A 17504-nucleotide genomic window follows, 5' to 3' on the forward strand; every position below is an offset into this window, starting at 1 on the left:
TCTCTTCCTCGCTACGATGACGGGAAGAACGCTGAGTTTGAGGAACGCAGATGATCTCAGTGACATCGCACCTGCAGTCTGCAGCAGGAGTCCTCGAGGGCCGCTGTCCTGCTGCAACACACCTGAATACAATTAGTAGGTCATTAGCACGAGTATCGAACGTGACTGCATGCTGAGGTGGCCCTCGAGGACTGGAGGCTCAGGCCCCTGGTCAGCAATCATCAAATAGGCAGAAATCAACAAAAACATGAGCCATAAATATTCGGCTTAGTCTTTTATGTACTGATAAAAATAATGCTATGATATTATGAAGAGGTACAGCTTGTTTCTCACACAAAACATACTGGAAAGTAGGGGTGTGGAAAAAATCGATACTGTGTAGCATCGTGATATTTTGTTTGCTAATAATGTGTCGATACAGGGACAGCAGATATTTTGTTACAAAAAAAGGTTACCGTGCTCTGACTTCAGAGCATGTTGATCCTTTTTCTGAGCAAGAATCCTGACACTGTCCAAATGTGTTTAACTGTTTTTTGGCAGCAATAAACATGACAGTTTACTTATTTTAATTTAAGACATGTTTTATTTTAATTAAGTTTAAAACTTTTTTATTTAATGTAAAATTATATTTTGTTTTAATTTACTTTCAAATTCTTCAGTTGCTGAAGGGGCTGCATAGTTTTCATATTGCATAGTTCAGAATAGCTGTAATTGTACCAGATGGTTGCATTCAGTTAAGTTGGACTAGACTGTAATACAAACCGTTCAGTTTGTCAACAATAAAACTGAAATGAGAGAAAGACTGAGTGTGAGACGTTGATATTAGATAAAATGAATATTGATAAAGTTTACCTTTATGTACAGAATCTGAATATCGCAAAATATTTTTAAAAATTGTGATAATATCGTATCGTGGGATGTATGGTGATTCCCACCTCTACTGGAAACGCCCAGTGTTCAAGTATAAGAAGACCTATAACACTTATCAAAACCAGTGCTCCCAGTGAGATTCACACCGACTGTGCTGGAATGAAATATAAATATTAGACAGCAGGAAGAAGGACAAACAGAAGTGCGTACATAGACACAATAACAAGTTGCAAAGTGCTCGCACAACAAGAATAGTACGCAGTGTGAGTCCACTGTAATGAGCTGGGACTCCAGTGTGAGGAACACACCAAGAACGTGTTTTTCACTCGTCACGTGATCCAGCCGTGTGCACAGCTGCTTCCAGCTCCTTCAGCCCCACAGCTGCCTGCATGCTGACAGGGCTGCGTCTCCTCCTCCGTGGCCTAACGAGCCACAAGCTCATTGTCATGTTCATTAATGTGCAAACTGTCATGACCACGAACGACCACGAGCACCATTCGCAGAGTCGGGGAGCGTCTGTGGGACGTGTTCTTAGCTCGGCTCACAGGTGGTCCTTATGTAAACATCCTGCGTGACTTCTGGTCGCTCTTAAAGTTAATAATCCATCAATGAGCTATTAAAAATCAAAGCTGCAGACTCTGGTCAGCACGTGCTGAAGCTCCTCCCCCTGTGCCACGGGCAGTCTGGGTTACTTGATTTGAGTTGATATACCCTTATTGCTGATTACTGGCTGGTGAGAAGCTGTCATCAGGCTCCAGAGGCCACTCGGAGCCGTCTGTTGGTCACACCTCTGGAGTTTGCTCTTGTTGTTTTTACCTCGTCCTTAGTGGGTTTTATCCAAGTGCACCGCTGTGGAAAGCTGCCACACCGTCGCCCCGCAGTTCACCGTCCGAGGTTCTTTCAGCCTTCGTCATGTTTGCATCTGCTGTGTTATGAGATCTGCTTGAATTCAGGATGAATAGTTGAGATGATGATTTTTAATGATACCATGGTAACCTCTTTCCTTCTCGCCTCACGCACGTGTCTCCTGAGCAGGACGTCGGCGACAAGAAAAGTTCCATTCAAGGTTATCAGATGGCATCAACTCACAACAAGACTGTCGTCAAGGTGATTTTTATGCTACTCTACAATATTCAGGAGAAAACCTCATCACACAATCCCCTGTCAACAGCACTGGGCGACAGTGGGAAGGAAAAACTCCCTTTTAACAGGAAGTAACCTCCGGCAGGCTCAGGGATGGGCGGGGCCATCTGCAAAGACATGCTGTGGAAGAGAAACAGATTAATAACAGGTATGATTCAGTGCAGAGAGGTCTGTTAACACACAGTGAGTGAAGAAGAAACACCCAGAGCATCATGGGAATCCTCCAGCAGGAGCATCATGGGAATCCTCCAGCAGCCTACACCTATTGCAGCATAGCACCGTGGCTCACGGTGACGTCACTCGTCATTTTGTGTTTGCTCCTGAGGCTGTGACCCTCTGATGTCATCTTCCTTTGTCTTATCAAAGTGTTATTGAATTCCTGTGTCAGTGAGGACGATCGTCTTTGCTTTAACGTCATTATGGCCACAGTACAGTCACTGCTGGGACCAGCAGCAGACTGGTAAGAGGCTCCGTCACACGTGACCCGGGCCAACACCAGGACCGGGTGGATTCTCTTTGTCTGTGACCCAGAAGGAGGAGCGCCGTGTTTCACACAGGCTGCTGATATTCCCTGACACACAAACACCCTGCGGCTTAAATATGTGCTGTTTTCAACATTTGTAAAATGTCCCCAGAGCTTTTACAAGCGTATATTAAAGTGGACACCCAGCAGACGTGGTTAATTATCCTGCTTTAGAAAATGAGATTAATTGGGGGCACTATAGACAAAAGACGTCTTTTTTTCATGTGTAATTTGCGTTTGGCAGCACGGCGCAGCTCTCCCACCTTTCCACACGCTGCAGTCAGCATCGTCACAACAGTTTGGGCACGGTGTTTCTCATACCGCTGCTAATAGAACAGTTCTACAAAGAAGCTGTGGAAGTGTAATAATATCTCAGTCCTTCAGCCATCGAGGAGTGCAGGAAGGAGCACCGAAGAATAAAAGACCAGCAGCAGGAAATCATTCAACCGCGGGGTTCTTGTAGGGTCTTCACCTCACAGTATAAAGCACGTTGAGGTGGCGTTTGCTGTTGGTGCTATTGAATAACACCAACAAAGATCTGTGACATATAGAACTGTTTGGATCACAGGAAGTCTGGTCCCAAACTGAGAGTAAGAGGAATATCTGAGCTGCCATCGCAGCAGGAAATGCCTCGAACAACTTTAAAGGAACATCTCCCCTCGGTACAAACACACGCACACACACACGCACACACACACACACGCACACACACACGCACACACACACAGTATGTATCAGTATTGTGGTTACTGGCTCCTCGGTGAGTCTGAATGCTGGGATGTGTGGGCTGCTTGTTCCTCCTGTGTGATTCAGGGTCTGGTCTTTCTATAAGCGAGGTCATTAATGCAGCCGTGCTGAGGCATGTTTGGATACTTTTAGTGAAGCAGACACGGAGCTGACTGCAGCCAGCAGCGCTCTCTCACAAAGCATCCATCATGACAGTTCAGCATGATAACAGCAGCACAGAGCAACATAAATTTCTGGCTTTGAAAGTATTTTTATGCTGCACACCCACATGGAAAAGATGTGTATGAATCTTATAAAGTTTGTATCTGTCTTGTGTGAAACTTGTATGAAAAGCATATAAGTGTGAAAACAGATATAAGATCCCTTGAAAAATTATATAATGAAACTTGTATGTTTTAGATACTTCCTAACACAATGTATGAAAGTAATGAGAAAGTGGCCACTTTCATGAGTAATCATATAAGTTTTCACTGTTTCTTTTCCATATGGGTGTTTTCACATTAATAATCTGTGCATGTAGTTACTGTTTTGTGTGTTTCAGTACTACAAACTGTTACACAGACACCAAATTAAATAATGTGAGGCTGCTAACGAGCAGAAGATGAACGTTCAAGCAGCAGTGCTGGAACCAACCCTGCGCTTCCTTCAATTTAGAAAATTAATTTCATTTTTGGTCTTCAGGGTTTAGCAGGACGGTCTGATGGCACGCTAACATGTTCGGAGCCTTCCTCGGCGTCACTCCTCCTCCCCCGCATCCCATCCACGGCCAAACCAAATACCTTTGTCCATATCTGCAGTGATCCATCACTGTGGCCATCGCACACGCACGCACGCGCACACGCACATGCACGCACGCACGCACACGCACACACAAACTGTTTCCAGCAGTGTGTTTTATTTCTTTTAAAGACATGTTGTTGATGTCACAGCTGCATGAGGTCAGTGTGCGCGCAGCGTGATTCACACGTTAGTCTGTGTGGGTTTTAAAGGCTGATGTGACCAACAACATGGCTGCTGTGAGGTCGCTGTAACAGAGCGTCCACGTGTCAAAGTCTGGAGACAAAGCAGATGGTGGAGTGTGATGAGGACCCAGAGTGCAAACAGGGAGAACGTACAGTGTGAGGAAAACATGAAACAGCCCAAAAAGAGCGTATCTATGGAGGACACAGATACGCTGACTAAGACTAAAGAAGACATCAACTCTAAATACTCGGGAGGCTGATGAGCAGAGAGCAGACACGAATCACCGAGCACGAGAGACTAAAGAACAGGAAGAAACAGACGGCGGCGTCTAACATACAAACAACAACAGGACACCAGCAACACAATCACAGTGTCAGGCCCAGATCTGTCACCCAGTATTTCCAGTTTATTTTGTTTAATGATTGTGTTATTATTTTATTGAGTCTAGTTATGTCTCTTCTATGTGTCCTTGTTTCCTGTATAAGTCTGTCTTGTCCTCTGTGCCCGTGTCCTCGTCCCTCTTATCTGCGTCTCTCCTTGTGTTCTGTGTCTCCCCGTCTGTCACGTCTGCTGTTCCTCGTTCGACATTTGTCAAGCTCGTCATGTCTTCGTCTCTTGTTGTTCCCGTTTGATTTTGAAGAGTCTGGTGTTCCGTGTTCAGTGTGTTTACTTCCTCTGTGGCGTTCAGGCTCATTTGTGTCAGCTGTGTTTGTCTCGCTACATGTCCCGTGAGTCTCGGCTCTTCATGTCTCAGGTTTTCTTCATGTTCCTGTTCAGGCTGTGTTCATGTCATAGCTTTAGTTTCTCCAGTTCACCTTGATTTAGTTTTTTGCTATCAGCCTAATAAACGGCTGGTTTTCTCTGTCCTGTGCCTGCTTTTGGGTCCACAAACACCCGAAACCCGTAACACACAGGCTAGACTACATGTAAGAGGATCTGAGAATGTAAACATAAGTAAAATCATCCATGAAGATCCGAACGAGAAATAAGAAAACACCAGTCAAAATACCACAATGCCAAATATAAAACTCAGTGTCAGCCTCTCTTTCGGGGCTCCAGGAAGTCCGAGCTCACGTTTCTGATACGATTTTATTTTTTAAATGTCATTGATCAGCCTTAATGCACATCCAGATGTGTACAAGCTGAAACATTCTGCCTTTGGGCCTCGGGGCGGCTGCGATGGAGGCAGATGTTTCACTTTAAGCTGCTTCACTGATGAGAATTCTCTTCTTGGATTTTTTTCTTGCAGGGAAGAAAAACCTTCCCCAGTGAACACGTGCGCTCCACTTCTTCAGTAAGTCTTTTTGTTTCTCGAGCAGATGTTGGGAGTCGTCTCATTCTCGAGGCGGTGCGCTGAAGGTTTGCCAGAATCGGACCGTCACTGACTGTTATCAGCACCAGAAACTAGTTTCCTGTCATGGGAGCTCCAAGGAAAAGGCGGGGCCTGTACAGCATGCAGGGTCTGTTCCTCTGAAGAAGGCGGGACTTTCCTAGAGAAGCACATAATGAGCTGAGGGAATGAGGTGCACTGATCAACCATGGAGTCAAAGCTGTAAGCACACAGTATGCTTGGTGTGGTTCATCTGAACATATGTACACATGTTATATCAGCACCCTCTGAAGAGCCCACCGGTGTGTCCTCTGAAGCACCACAGAGAAGCAACCAAGTATGTAGGCCATGTAAGAGCTCAAGGAAGAAAACAGGAAGCAGGTTTGCTGCAGAACAACATGTAAACTCCACAGACCAATCTGGTGTCTTTAGCTATAAATTACACTCACATGAGCAATCACTTCTCCCCCACTGCAGGCTGGTGGGAGGAGTGGAGACAGCAGCAAGGCGTTTCCTACAGAAAAAGTTACAGCTCCCTATATGGCTAACCACTCGTGTGCTGTATGTGTGGAGGGCACGGACGCAGAGCGGCACATCTGTAAGTGACTCGCAGCCTGTGCATGGGTAGGATGGCTGCAGCGATTTATCTGGGGAAAGAGCAGATAGTGATTGATTCAGAGGCTGATGTTCATGCAGCTTCTCTGTGCAGTTTTCATTGGTTCAGAAACTCCTCAGTTTTAACCTGTGAATTCATTTATTTCAGTTTGAACATGAATGTTGTGTCAGACAGTAGAAAGGTGACGCTTAGCTATGAATGTTTCCTGTAAAGGACGACAAGTGTGGGGAAATGATTCATTCCTATTGCTGATTATTATTCATGCAAAGACTAACAGGAGCTGATGCATTTAAAGTGCTTTGTTTGCATTTCATCTGTGAGGTAAATGAGTCTATGGAGGCTTTTTAATGCACAGAATGTGCAAAGTTTTTTTTCCTGCAGCAGTTTTTGTGATGATTGTTTGATTTTTAGTCAGAGACAGTCGTTCAGATGTTTTACTTTGTGGTTCATCACTGAGACGCGATGAGGTGCAGTTTTTTATTGCTGGTTGGGTTTTGTGGTTTGTAGAGTCTTTGTTAGCCTCAGCCTGCGGTGCTGCAGTGTGACTGTGGCTTCATCTGAATACTGCTGACTCTGAAATGTCTCAAATGCTCTAACGTCGAAAATCTAAAGAGCTTTTTCATTTCAAGCAGAAACTGTTTGGCAAGGACATCAGTTTAGTTTTTATCACAATCAAACTCAGAGTCAACTTTTCAGCTGTTAGCTTTTACTGCATGAGAAAAGTTTGCTGGAGGCTCGGGTGGAGTCAGAGCCAGAATGCATGGACAATCAATACTTTCTGATTAGGGCTGGGTGTCCTCACCGATTTCTATCATCGAGTGTGAAAAACTCTGATCGTTTATCAGCACGTATCCATGTATAAGACAAAGCTGACGCTGTGAGGCTCCATCAGAGGTGTGAGCATCACTGCAGACGTCTTTGTGTCAAAGTAACTGAGGATAAAACATGAAGCAGGTTTTCCTGTTCTGGCTTTTTATAGCAGAGAAGCTTCGAACTCTTCTGCAGTCGATCAAAGACTGAAGCAACCTGATGCTGCTGAAGTGAAGCAGAGTCACAGAGGTTCGATCACAGCTGAGCAATCATTGTGTTTCAGCCCCGACGGCTGTGGACGATCCACGCTCTGTGGACGATCCACGCTCTGTGTTTCTGCTCTCATCTCCTGGTTGAGCTGATTCTGGAGTTTCTGATTAATTACATTTATATTTAAATCCAGGATTTAATGAATCGAGATCACTTTATTCAGACCAAAATCGATTTGAATCAGGAAATAGATTTTGTTTTTAAACACAACCTTATTTCTGATCGATTCTTCTGTTTCAAACATCCTGAACTTATCTTTGGGATGAAGACGCTAAAAACAGATTTCTGAGAAAACAACATTTGCACAAGTTTTATGAGATTTTTATTATTTAAAAGGACACAAAACACATCAGTTAAAATATTTAAACATGTTAAGATGTGACCGTCTGTTACAGACAGACACAAAATATAAAATGAAAACATTTCTTATCATTCTGTGAGGTGTTATTTCAGTTACCTTCATTTGGGTCCCCTGACGTGAGCTCATTTGAATATTGCCTACACCACCAAGATCGCACTTAAGTTTGTTTGATTTTAATTTATTGATGAAAGTTTGTGGGTCCTCCTCTCAGCCAGGAGTCATGAAATCCATCCCAGCATTAATCTGAGGATTAATCTGGGGTAGGAGACAAACACAAGTCACTGCCTTTGAGTAACATCGAGCTTAATGTCCACTGAAAAACACCAGAAACAGACAAAGTTCAGATAATCAAATAATAATCAAACAAATGTGTTGGAGAGGAAGTCAAACTGTTTTTAAGGATGAGGCTGAGGATGGCCGTGCGAGTCTCTGCAGGCCCTCGCGGAGATGCAGACATTCATGGACGCTGTGGGATATCAGAGCTCTAACTGCTGAGCTGTGAATGTAAAAGCTTCGAGTTGAAGCTGTGCTGTGTGGTTAATGTGTTCGTATCTGTAGACTAATATTTAAAAAAGGACAAATGACGCTGATAAAAGCTGACATCTGTAAAACAAAGATTAGTTTCTCTGCAGGTTTGTGTCGTGTTTTTGTCACTGTTGAACTTCCATACGGTGAGCCCCCATCCTCTCCAACTGCAGCTCCTCTGGTTTCCATTTCAGTCTTTGGACGGCGCCTAAAAAGCTCTGCAGTTTCATCATATAGGTCCAGAATCAGCACCGCTCTCCAGCATTTTCTCGATGCTCTCAGCCTCTTCTGAAAGATTTTATTTATGCAAGTATGCAAATTTGCATTGATAGGGGCGTGGCCTCTGAGTGACGTTTTATTTGGATGTGACTGTAAGTGTCGCTAATTATTCCTGTGATGCTACAGGCAGAGTTACAGACGTGCAGCGTCCACCTGTGGAGCTGTGGGAGAGTTTAAGAAAGCTTTTATTCTGAAAACTGAGGGTGGGGGCTTCCACTGTATTCCACTCGTCAGCTTATTAAAATCAGTTTATGACACTGATCTGACACACCACACCCACAACGATGGACACGCCCACACTGTCGACTGCAGCCATGTATGACCTGCTCATTTTATAGCTTAGATCCCCTCCTGTGAGCCATAAGAGAGTGTGTGTGTGTGTGTGTGTGTGTGTGTGTGTGTGTGTGTGTGTGTGTTTGTACTGTTGGGCCTTTTTTGGTCAGAGTTTACATTTCTAAATGTAAAGTCATTAGCAGGGAAAGTTTGTGAAGGCAGGGACCAATCAGATCATGAGATTAGAATCAGACCCCTCCTCCTGTGTGTGTGTGTGTGTGTGTGTGTGTGTGTGTGTGTGTGTGTGTGTGTGTGTGTGTGTCTGCTCTCATCTCGGTGGGCTGTGATAAGCAGCACAAATTCAGAAATTCCTCCACAAACAGTGACGTAGCCTCTGCAGAACGATCCAATCTGAGCTGAACAGCTTGGGTTTAAGGACGACCTGTGTGGTCACTAGCAGTAGAAAGTGGAGGCTGTGGAGACGGTGTCTGTCACCTGAACCCAAACTGGAAGCTGGTTCCACAGAAGAGGGGCCTGAAAACTGAAGGCTCTGCCTCCCATTCTAGTTTTAAATACTCTATTTTGAATTTAAAATAATTATACAATTTAACGTGATATGGTGATATTTACATTGATGCATGCGTTTGATAGTAAAACGAGACCTGTACGGGGAGCGGGCTGGGCCCGGGTCTGAACTGAGCTCCTGAGTGTTCTCGAAACTAAATCAGTTTGTCAGCTGGTCATGATTCACGAATGCCTCCCACTGCATCATGTGACACGGTGTGAGGCACATTCACTGTCTCACTAAAGAAACACAATCATACTTGTACGTGTAATCATCCCACTTGGAGGGATTATGAAGTGGGAGTTTTCACCATAGTTGAGTCTGTCCAACTTTCATTGTTTTATTCTGGGAAACATGAACCCAGCAGCCGCCGCCGCCAGGGTCTCATAATGCTTTAGTTTTGGCGCATGAACAGAAACCGTGAGCGAGTTTCTTGCTGGAGGACATGGACCTTTGGAGTCTTTTTAACATCTGCTGATGTTCTGAGCTGAAACTTGTGCATCAGGCTCTGCTCTGTTATGATGGGAGGATGTGACTCTCGCTGGCTCAGTTTTTGCATCTGGCCTGTGTTATATTCACAGAGCATCAGCTGATGGCACGGACATACAGACATGTTGTGTTCTTTAATTTTCTGCTGCTTTAAATAATTAGAATCTAAAAAAAGCTCCAGGTACAAACTCAGCGACAGTTCGAGAGGCACCGATGACAGTTTGTCCTGGAGCATACATCGAGATGCCAAATTAGGAAAGGTGCGATGGAGGCTTTCGTGCACATGTTGAGTGTGTTTGGGGAAAGCGGAGACGTCCCTGCAGACACGCCACTCCTCCGCTCACATCTGATTTATTTTTTCCTGTTTATCTGCTCTCGAGCAGGACGCTGGCCTCGCAGCAGGAAGCGCCTTTGGTTTTGTGTATTTTCTGTGTACACATGTGAGACTGATGGATCAGCAGCAGCTTTGGAAGGTGAAGCAAAAACTGAAAAGTGGTTATGCAGTGCCCCGTCTGATGGATTCATCCTCACATGAATGGAAATCTCGTCAGTGCGCCATAATCTGTACTTTGATTCTAGGACTCAGCAGCTTTGCATGATCAGCTGTCCAAAATGAGCCTTCTTTATCTCACACTGGGCTACAGCTGTTCTCACCTTTCTTCTGATTGGCTGCCCCTGAAAAACAGAGGGCTTGAGGTGGGTGTGGCTTCTGTGCCATGAAACAGAATGCAAGCACTGAGCTCAGTGTTGGAAACAGTCATGTTTAACATGAACGTCCACCAAAGAGACAAAGTGGACCTAGTGTGCTTTTCATGACTTCTTGTCATATACCAGCATCGGATGTGAGCTGGAACATCACACGGGAATATTTCTAACACCTTGAGTTATTTTCCAGTGTTAGAAGATCAGCACTGCTCAGTGTTAGCCTTTGTTAATCTTCAAAACTGACTAGGTTACTTTTAAACATATAACACTGTCAAAAGTGTAAATTTAACACTCAACAGTGTTGTATTTAACACTCAGAGGAGTGGACCCATATAGATTTTGCTGTGTAGCTTCATTCTCAAGCTGGGAGCGTCACACAAAAACAGGTTCCTGCTGATTAGTGTTCCGATTTTTACTCTGCAAAACCGGAGCTCCGCCTTCTTGGATGGTCTGTTAGCACAGTGACCTCACAGCAGCCATGTTATGGCCCCGCCCCTCCCCGAACCTGATTCTGTCGGAGGTTTCTTCCTGTTAAAAGGGAGTTTTTCCTTCCCACTGTCGCCAAAATGCTTGCTCATAGGGGGTCATATGATTGTTGGGTCAACCTCACAATATAAAGCAACTGTTGTTGTGATTTGAAACAGGATCCAGAGGTCCAGCTGCTACGTCTTCTCTGCTAATGTTTCATTAGCGCACCTGCTGCAAACCACAGGAACACCTGTGAAGTCCTTTTGGTAAACCGCTCTGCCCTAACCCTAAGTGTAACGGACTTCAGCTGCTCTACAGTTTCTGTGACTGTGCTGTTACTAGAACAACAGACACGTGACACTGTCTGTACTTTAAAATGACAGAGGAAAGTGTACTGGCACTTCAAATAAAGCTCAGAGTCGACCACATCAAGACGAGGAAACCAAACGCTGTTTTGTTTTTGATTTGTTTGCCTTACAATCTGAACATTTGTAGCTTCCCACACATGTAAATTAGCAATGGTTTCCTTTGACAGAACATGAGGGAATACCTGCACTTCAAACGGGCAGCTTTAATCCCAGAACAGCGCAACATCAGTCTGACACAGCATAAAAGGTGGTTTGCAGCTGTGCAGCAACTGTACGCAGGGGAAAGCAGCTTTGATGTAACATCCAGCAAAAATCTTTCAAACTGAATCCGACGAAATTCATCAGCTAATGACATCTGGAAACGAGATCAGCTGATCTCACAGCTTTGTCTGAAGTTACACGTTAGATGGCCCTTTGACCAAAGCGGAAACCAAATCTGAAGTCAAGCTGTTAACTGCATGATGGAAATGTGTTGTAGACACAGCTCTGCGTGCAGCTGCAGCGCCTCATTGAACAGATGTCTAAACAAAACGAGGTTAATTAGATAAACCCAGAGTTCCTCCTGCGAGTGAGCGTTTGGCATGTCGAGGCAGCGTTACGGGCGAAGCTGCTGGTTGCTGATGCTGACTCTTCTTTGTTTGTTTTTGCGATCCAGGATCATCAGAGTCTCCTGACCACCCGTCATCCAGCTGAAGTGTCCTTGAGCCAAGCGCCGACTCTCTGCCAGGTAGTGATTTATGTTTAAAATCCTGCTTAAACGTTTAATAAAGAAGAAGAAAAGTCAGTTACCGAACTGTAAAAATTTATAAAACTGAATATATTTTCTAATTTCTGGCTGTGGCTCAGGTGGCAGAGCAGGGCAGCCACTCGTCAGAAGGTCGGTGGTTTGATCCCAGGCTGCCTCCTGATACTCTAGCGCTATACAAATACAGGCCATAGTCTCGTCACTTCTATCGTTGGCCATGAGTGTTCGTAAACATGTGACATCTGTTTGGTTTCTCCTTGCACCTCGCAGCTGATTCACTGCACACATACACTGACACCTGAAATAAGCTGTGAAACCTTCAGTGTTTAATTAACATTTCATCACAGATGCTCGAATCTTTGTTCTTCTTCTTTGGTGCTTTAATCTCGCCTCAGAGGGATTCACCTCCTCCACTGCTGCGGTGACGTTTGTTGGTTTGGGAGCTGATTGTGGAGTTTTATTGGTGGCTGAAGCTGATGTTGGGTCGTCTCTGATCCTCTGTGGTTTTCATCTGTTGTTGCTTAGTTTAAGTTGTGACAGGAAGTAATTACATAATTAGCTTTAGCTCCGGCTTTCTCCAGGATGTTACTGCAACAAATCCATAATGAGGAGTTTCCTGCAGATAACTATCGGTTTTAGTTCTGAGCCCTTCGAGTTTGCTGTTTGATTTTCTCTCACATTGGGAACATTGTGAGAGAAAATGCAAACAAACAAGTCAAAAGTGGTTTTCTCACATTAAAAAGTGCAGAAAAAGCTGCTCCAGTGTTCAAAAGGAAAACATAAAAAGCATCTGTAAATACAGGATTTAGTTTCAGTCAGTTTCCAGCAACCTGAAACACAGAAGGCTCCCAATGAAGAGCTCTGTGTCTGTAGCTCCTCATCACATGTCAGTGTTCATGTGGTCCTAGATTAGAACCAGGCCCGCGTGGTTCTGTGGACGGTCTTGCAGTCCTCCCCTGCAACAGAAATGTAATTTCTGGTGAAATGCATGCGTTCGAGTAAAACACAAAAATCAAATGATACTTCAGCACTTTCATGTTTTTACTGCCTGGGACAAACACATGCATTTTAGATACTAACCATTCGCCCTGAAATCCGCTGCTATGGCACTGCATCAATATCCACACCAGCCGCCTGATTCACATCTTTGTCTTAGTGTTTACGTCTGAACTTAAAACGCACAAAGCAAAGTTGAAAACCAGCAGACGACTCTACAAACACGAACAGGTAGAAACGGAGGCTGCGTGCTCGTCGCTCAGGCTGCAGGCTCGGGTCGGCGTGCGCTCAGCTCTAACACCAGTCTGGCTTCTTGGCTAGCTTAGCGTTAGCATGCTGTCTGTGCAGACACTTGCAAAGACCAAAGCTGTGTTAGCAGCTTCTGTCCAATTTTACTGTCACACTCTTGTCCTGTTGTGCAATAAAAATAAAAGTAAGGTCACTGTGCTAACAGACCATCCAAGACCATCCACATCTCCGCTCCTCAAAAGCTGTATTGCTGTAGTGCTCCATTGTCTGCCTTCCAGTCGATTGCACAGGAAGAAAAATGTCACGGTGCGACCCAGTACCAAGACATTTTAGTTTTATTTTGTTGATTATTGTATTTTTTCTCCATGTTTCCTGTTTTATTTTGAAGGAGTCTTGTGTTCTTTGTTCAATGTATTTAGTTTCACTTCCCCTGTCCTGTCATTAGGTTCATGCCAGTTTCCTGTTACTAACATAATCACTTCCTGGTTTTGAACCACCTTCAGCACAGAGACCGAATCAGCCCAGACTCCTGCTGCTGTCTCTGGCTGCACCGACCTGATGTTTGAGCCAGTTTATGTCCTCGGTGCATTAACAATACTCCGTAATTTATGTTGTTTGTTTTCAGTGGCGACTACCGATATCAGATTTTAGCCCCGGTGAGAATTCTGGGAAACCACAAATATTTTTAAGTAACAGAGCTTTGGTTGGTTTCCTAACTCTGAACAAAAACATGCTGAGGGATTTTAGTTTTATGGAGTTCTCATCTTTGGACCCTCACTGCCCTCTTTTCAGGCTCCATTAACATTCGTTCAGCTTTAGAGGCACTTTCAGTAAATTAAGCTAATGCGAGACGCCTCGTCAGAGCTGCCAGACACGAGGGGGGGATTTTTTTAATGATTATAACTCTGTGGGTAACACCAGTCTGCTGGTTAGCTAACGTGTGCTTACAATGCTTCCTTTGTGTTTGTATCACTGTTACAGCTGTGCATATTTTTATTTTCACATCTCCAAACTCTCAAATAAGAGGAGAAACATGCACAAAACGAATCCCAGGCGTTTGGGCTCTGAATATTCAGTTTTAAATCTGACCACACCTCGTCGCAGATGTCAGCTGGTCAGGGTAGAGTAGGTGGTCAAGTCTCTGGGCCACCTGCAAGGTGATGAGCCCACTAGGAATATCCAGGCCTCGCCAGCTTTCAGAACAGAAGAAAAGGCTCGGATGAGGTGAAACAGTCGGGTTTCCTTCAGTTCAGAGTTTAAGATTCAGACACGAAGGACTGAGAGGCTGCAGGAAGAGCCGGAGAAAGGTCATTTGTGAGCAGAGATGGGCAGTAACGTGTTACTGTAATCCGATTACTTTTTTGTAACGAGTAAAGTAAGGGATTACTATTGCAAAAACAGTAATTAGATTACCGTTACTTTCCCGTAGGAACGCTGCGTTACTGCGTTACTAAAACCGTGATTTTTTTGCGAGAATGTCTCATGACAGTGACGTAAGCGAGTGCGACGTTCGTGACAACAGCTGTGTGCAGATCAACAATGGATCACATATCGAGTGCAGAGAGAGTATGAGCGTGCAGCGTTTAAAGCGTGGAAGTACTGACCTTACTTTGAGTTTGATTCCATAAAAAGTGACAAAAACATGAGTGTCCGCTGTGCGTGGGAAGAAAACTTCTTTTTACAGCGAAAAAACCCCTAAACTTCCAACAAGCACCGAGTAGCTACGACGTAATGGGAAACTCACAGAGAAACTCGCGGATTCTTCCACTGACCGCGGCACACCTGCACCAGGGTAACCCTCCGCCTACCCCACTCCTGCTTTACAGGTGAAAATAGAGCAACAGGACCGCTGAGTCTTTGACTTTATTTATTTTCTGCTGTGTTTTACTTGCATCTATTTGAAAGACTGAGTGTAAACACAAAAATATTTTATTTTATGTGCTGGAATGTGCAGAAAATAGGTTTAAATGTTAAACTAATTTCTTCCAGTCAGAGAATGTTGCATATAATTAAATTTTTGCTTGATGCATAAAGTTAAAAGATTAAAACTAATAAAACAAGTTTTAAAAAGAGACTTTTCCATTTGATTACATTTTGTATGATGGATTATGCAGAAAAAGTAGAATTGGGCTGAAAGATCTATCGCTTTATCACCTCTTCAGGTTGTAAATCGTGTTTTTAAAAAGTAACTAAGTAATTAATTACTTTTGAAAATAAGTAATCAGTAAAGTAACGGGATTACTTTTTGGGGGAAGTAATCGGTAATTAGTTACTGATTACTTTTTTCAATTAACTTGACCAACACTGTTTGTGAGTCAGAGCCACTTTAGTAAAAGCAGAGAGCTGACGAGGCGAATGAATAACAAATGCATGGCGCGTTTTTCTCCTCGGCTCTTTTTGAAGTGGTGAAATTTTCCCAATAATTAAAATCTGATTTAGCAAACTGGTGCATCTGAGTTTGTACTTTAAAAACATCCTGAAGTTAACTGGTTGGCTCCAGTTTGACGGACTGGTAAGAGAAATTGGCACAGATCTCAGATCTGCATTTCCAATGAAAAGCAACAGAAGGGCTGGATTTGCTCTCATTGGTCAGAATAACCAGCCCCTGGAGTTTGTAGCCATGGAAACGCCGGCTTTCCCTGCGTGAACAAACACGCTAACAGGTTTCCGTGCTGAGTGAAGAACCTGAACAAAGACTGAAACCAGATATGACAGATCTGTGCGACCCGGGAATCTAAACCTCTAATAACTGATGTAAACGTCAGTGGTAGAGATAAGATGAGCGGGCAGGGATTTGCATTTCAGATTGTTAAAAGAAAAAGATGTTGTGTCACACTGAAAATTGTTCCTTGGAACAGAAAAAAGACTCTTTGCTTTCCAACCAAACTTTGACTTTTTTAAATGTCTCAGAGTGTCGCCTGTCTGACCAGTTTAGCCTGACCAGTTTAGCCTCCTCTATCAGAGTTAGAACAAGCACAAAATGATAAATGGTGGACTCGAAGGCTCGCACACTCGCATAGTTTTGAAGACGTTTCTTGGTCGGACCTGCCTGAAGTAATTTTTCTCACCACATGAGTTCAGAGAAAAACTGCAACGATTTCTTGGAAGTCCATATTTTTCTCGATTGTGCCTGTAAGTGTGTTAACGAGCTGCTGAGTGGCTGAAACATCTGGATCGTTTCACAGGTCTCCAAAGTCCTGAACAAATCCGTCACATCCATCTTTTAGCTGCCTCGGTGTTTCATTGTTCTATTCAAAGAGTGGGTTTAAAAACTGAGATGAGCCGGTGCAGTTTTCCATCATCAGTGCTTTTCCTCGAACCTCACAGAGTAGACGCATAAAGATTCGTCTGCTGGTGCTGAAGGTTTAAACTCCCATCAGCTGCTGAAAGCAGAGCTGAGGTTGCTCCAAACTTTGGTTTCTATACATCAGAATAACAAATTCCTGGGTTTAGATTATCCAGAGCACAAACATCTGGCTTTCAAACACTTCTTCAATCAGGGAGGGAAGTGCATCATCCCCCCACGGGCGCCCGGGGGTCCTGTGTGTTTGACAGAGACTTTACATCATGCAGCAGAGCTTCAAGCTGTGCATTCTTCACTCTAAACATTAAAACTGCAGTGACTCAGACTGTGCGCGTTTTTCTTTTTGAAAGTTTATGTCTTCTTCACGTAAACTTTCACGTCTTCTTCTCAGCCCACCCACCTGCTGGTTGGTGCAAATGTTCCCTGATGGAGACGTGCTTAAAAAAAACCACATCAGATCATTGAACAGCCAAAAGTATGTGGACATCCTGTCTATGCTCCAGCTGTTCTCCTGCTCTGACGGCGTCTGCAGGGATTTCTTCCCACCACACAGCAAAATCTCCAGTGTTAATTTAACACTGGAGATTTTGCTGTGCAGCTTCACGTGTCTGACATCATTGAGACCGCTGATAATTTTCTTGGTTGCACTTTTACTTTGGAGGGCTGCTCAGGTATTGACCACCCAAGGATTAGTGACTCATTCTAGCCATTTTTCAGTTTTATTCTTCTGTAAGAACATCACTGTTTGATTTACTACTGGCCCATCCCTTGGCTCTTACTTTGAAACTTCAGTCACTACTTCCTGTTTCCCCACTGGCTCCCTTGGTGCTGTTCTGGTGCTCCTCAGCATCATTTCCTCTGGTAATTTCTCCTTCCACCTCCGCCATGTTGGCCTGCAGTTGGTG

The 17504-nt window shown here is 44.1% G+C and overlaps 1 protein-coding gene across 1 annotated transcript in view; it reads left to right on the plus strand.

The window, feature by feature from the left end:
* Window positions 1–5990: 5990 nt before the first annotated feature.
* The window catches only part of col6a4a (collagen, type VI, alpha 4a), a gene marked incomplete in the record, with an annotated part of 91012 nt that continues 79498 nt past the window's right edge, over window positions 5991–17504 (plus strand). The window contains 2 exon segments of the mRNA XM_042225963.1: window positions 5991–6174; window positions 11961–12032.

Source organism: Haplochromis burtoni, unplaced genomic scaffold (assembly GCF_018398535.1).
Source record: "Haplochromis burtoni strain Fernald_Lab_line unplaced genomic scaffold, NCSU_Asbu1 Contig_190, whole genome shotgun sequence".
In the NCBI taxonomy this organism is placed as follows: Eukaryota; Metazoa; Chordata; class Actinopteri; order Cichliformes; family Cichlidae; genus Haplochromis; species Haplochromis burtoni.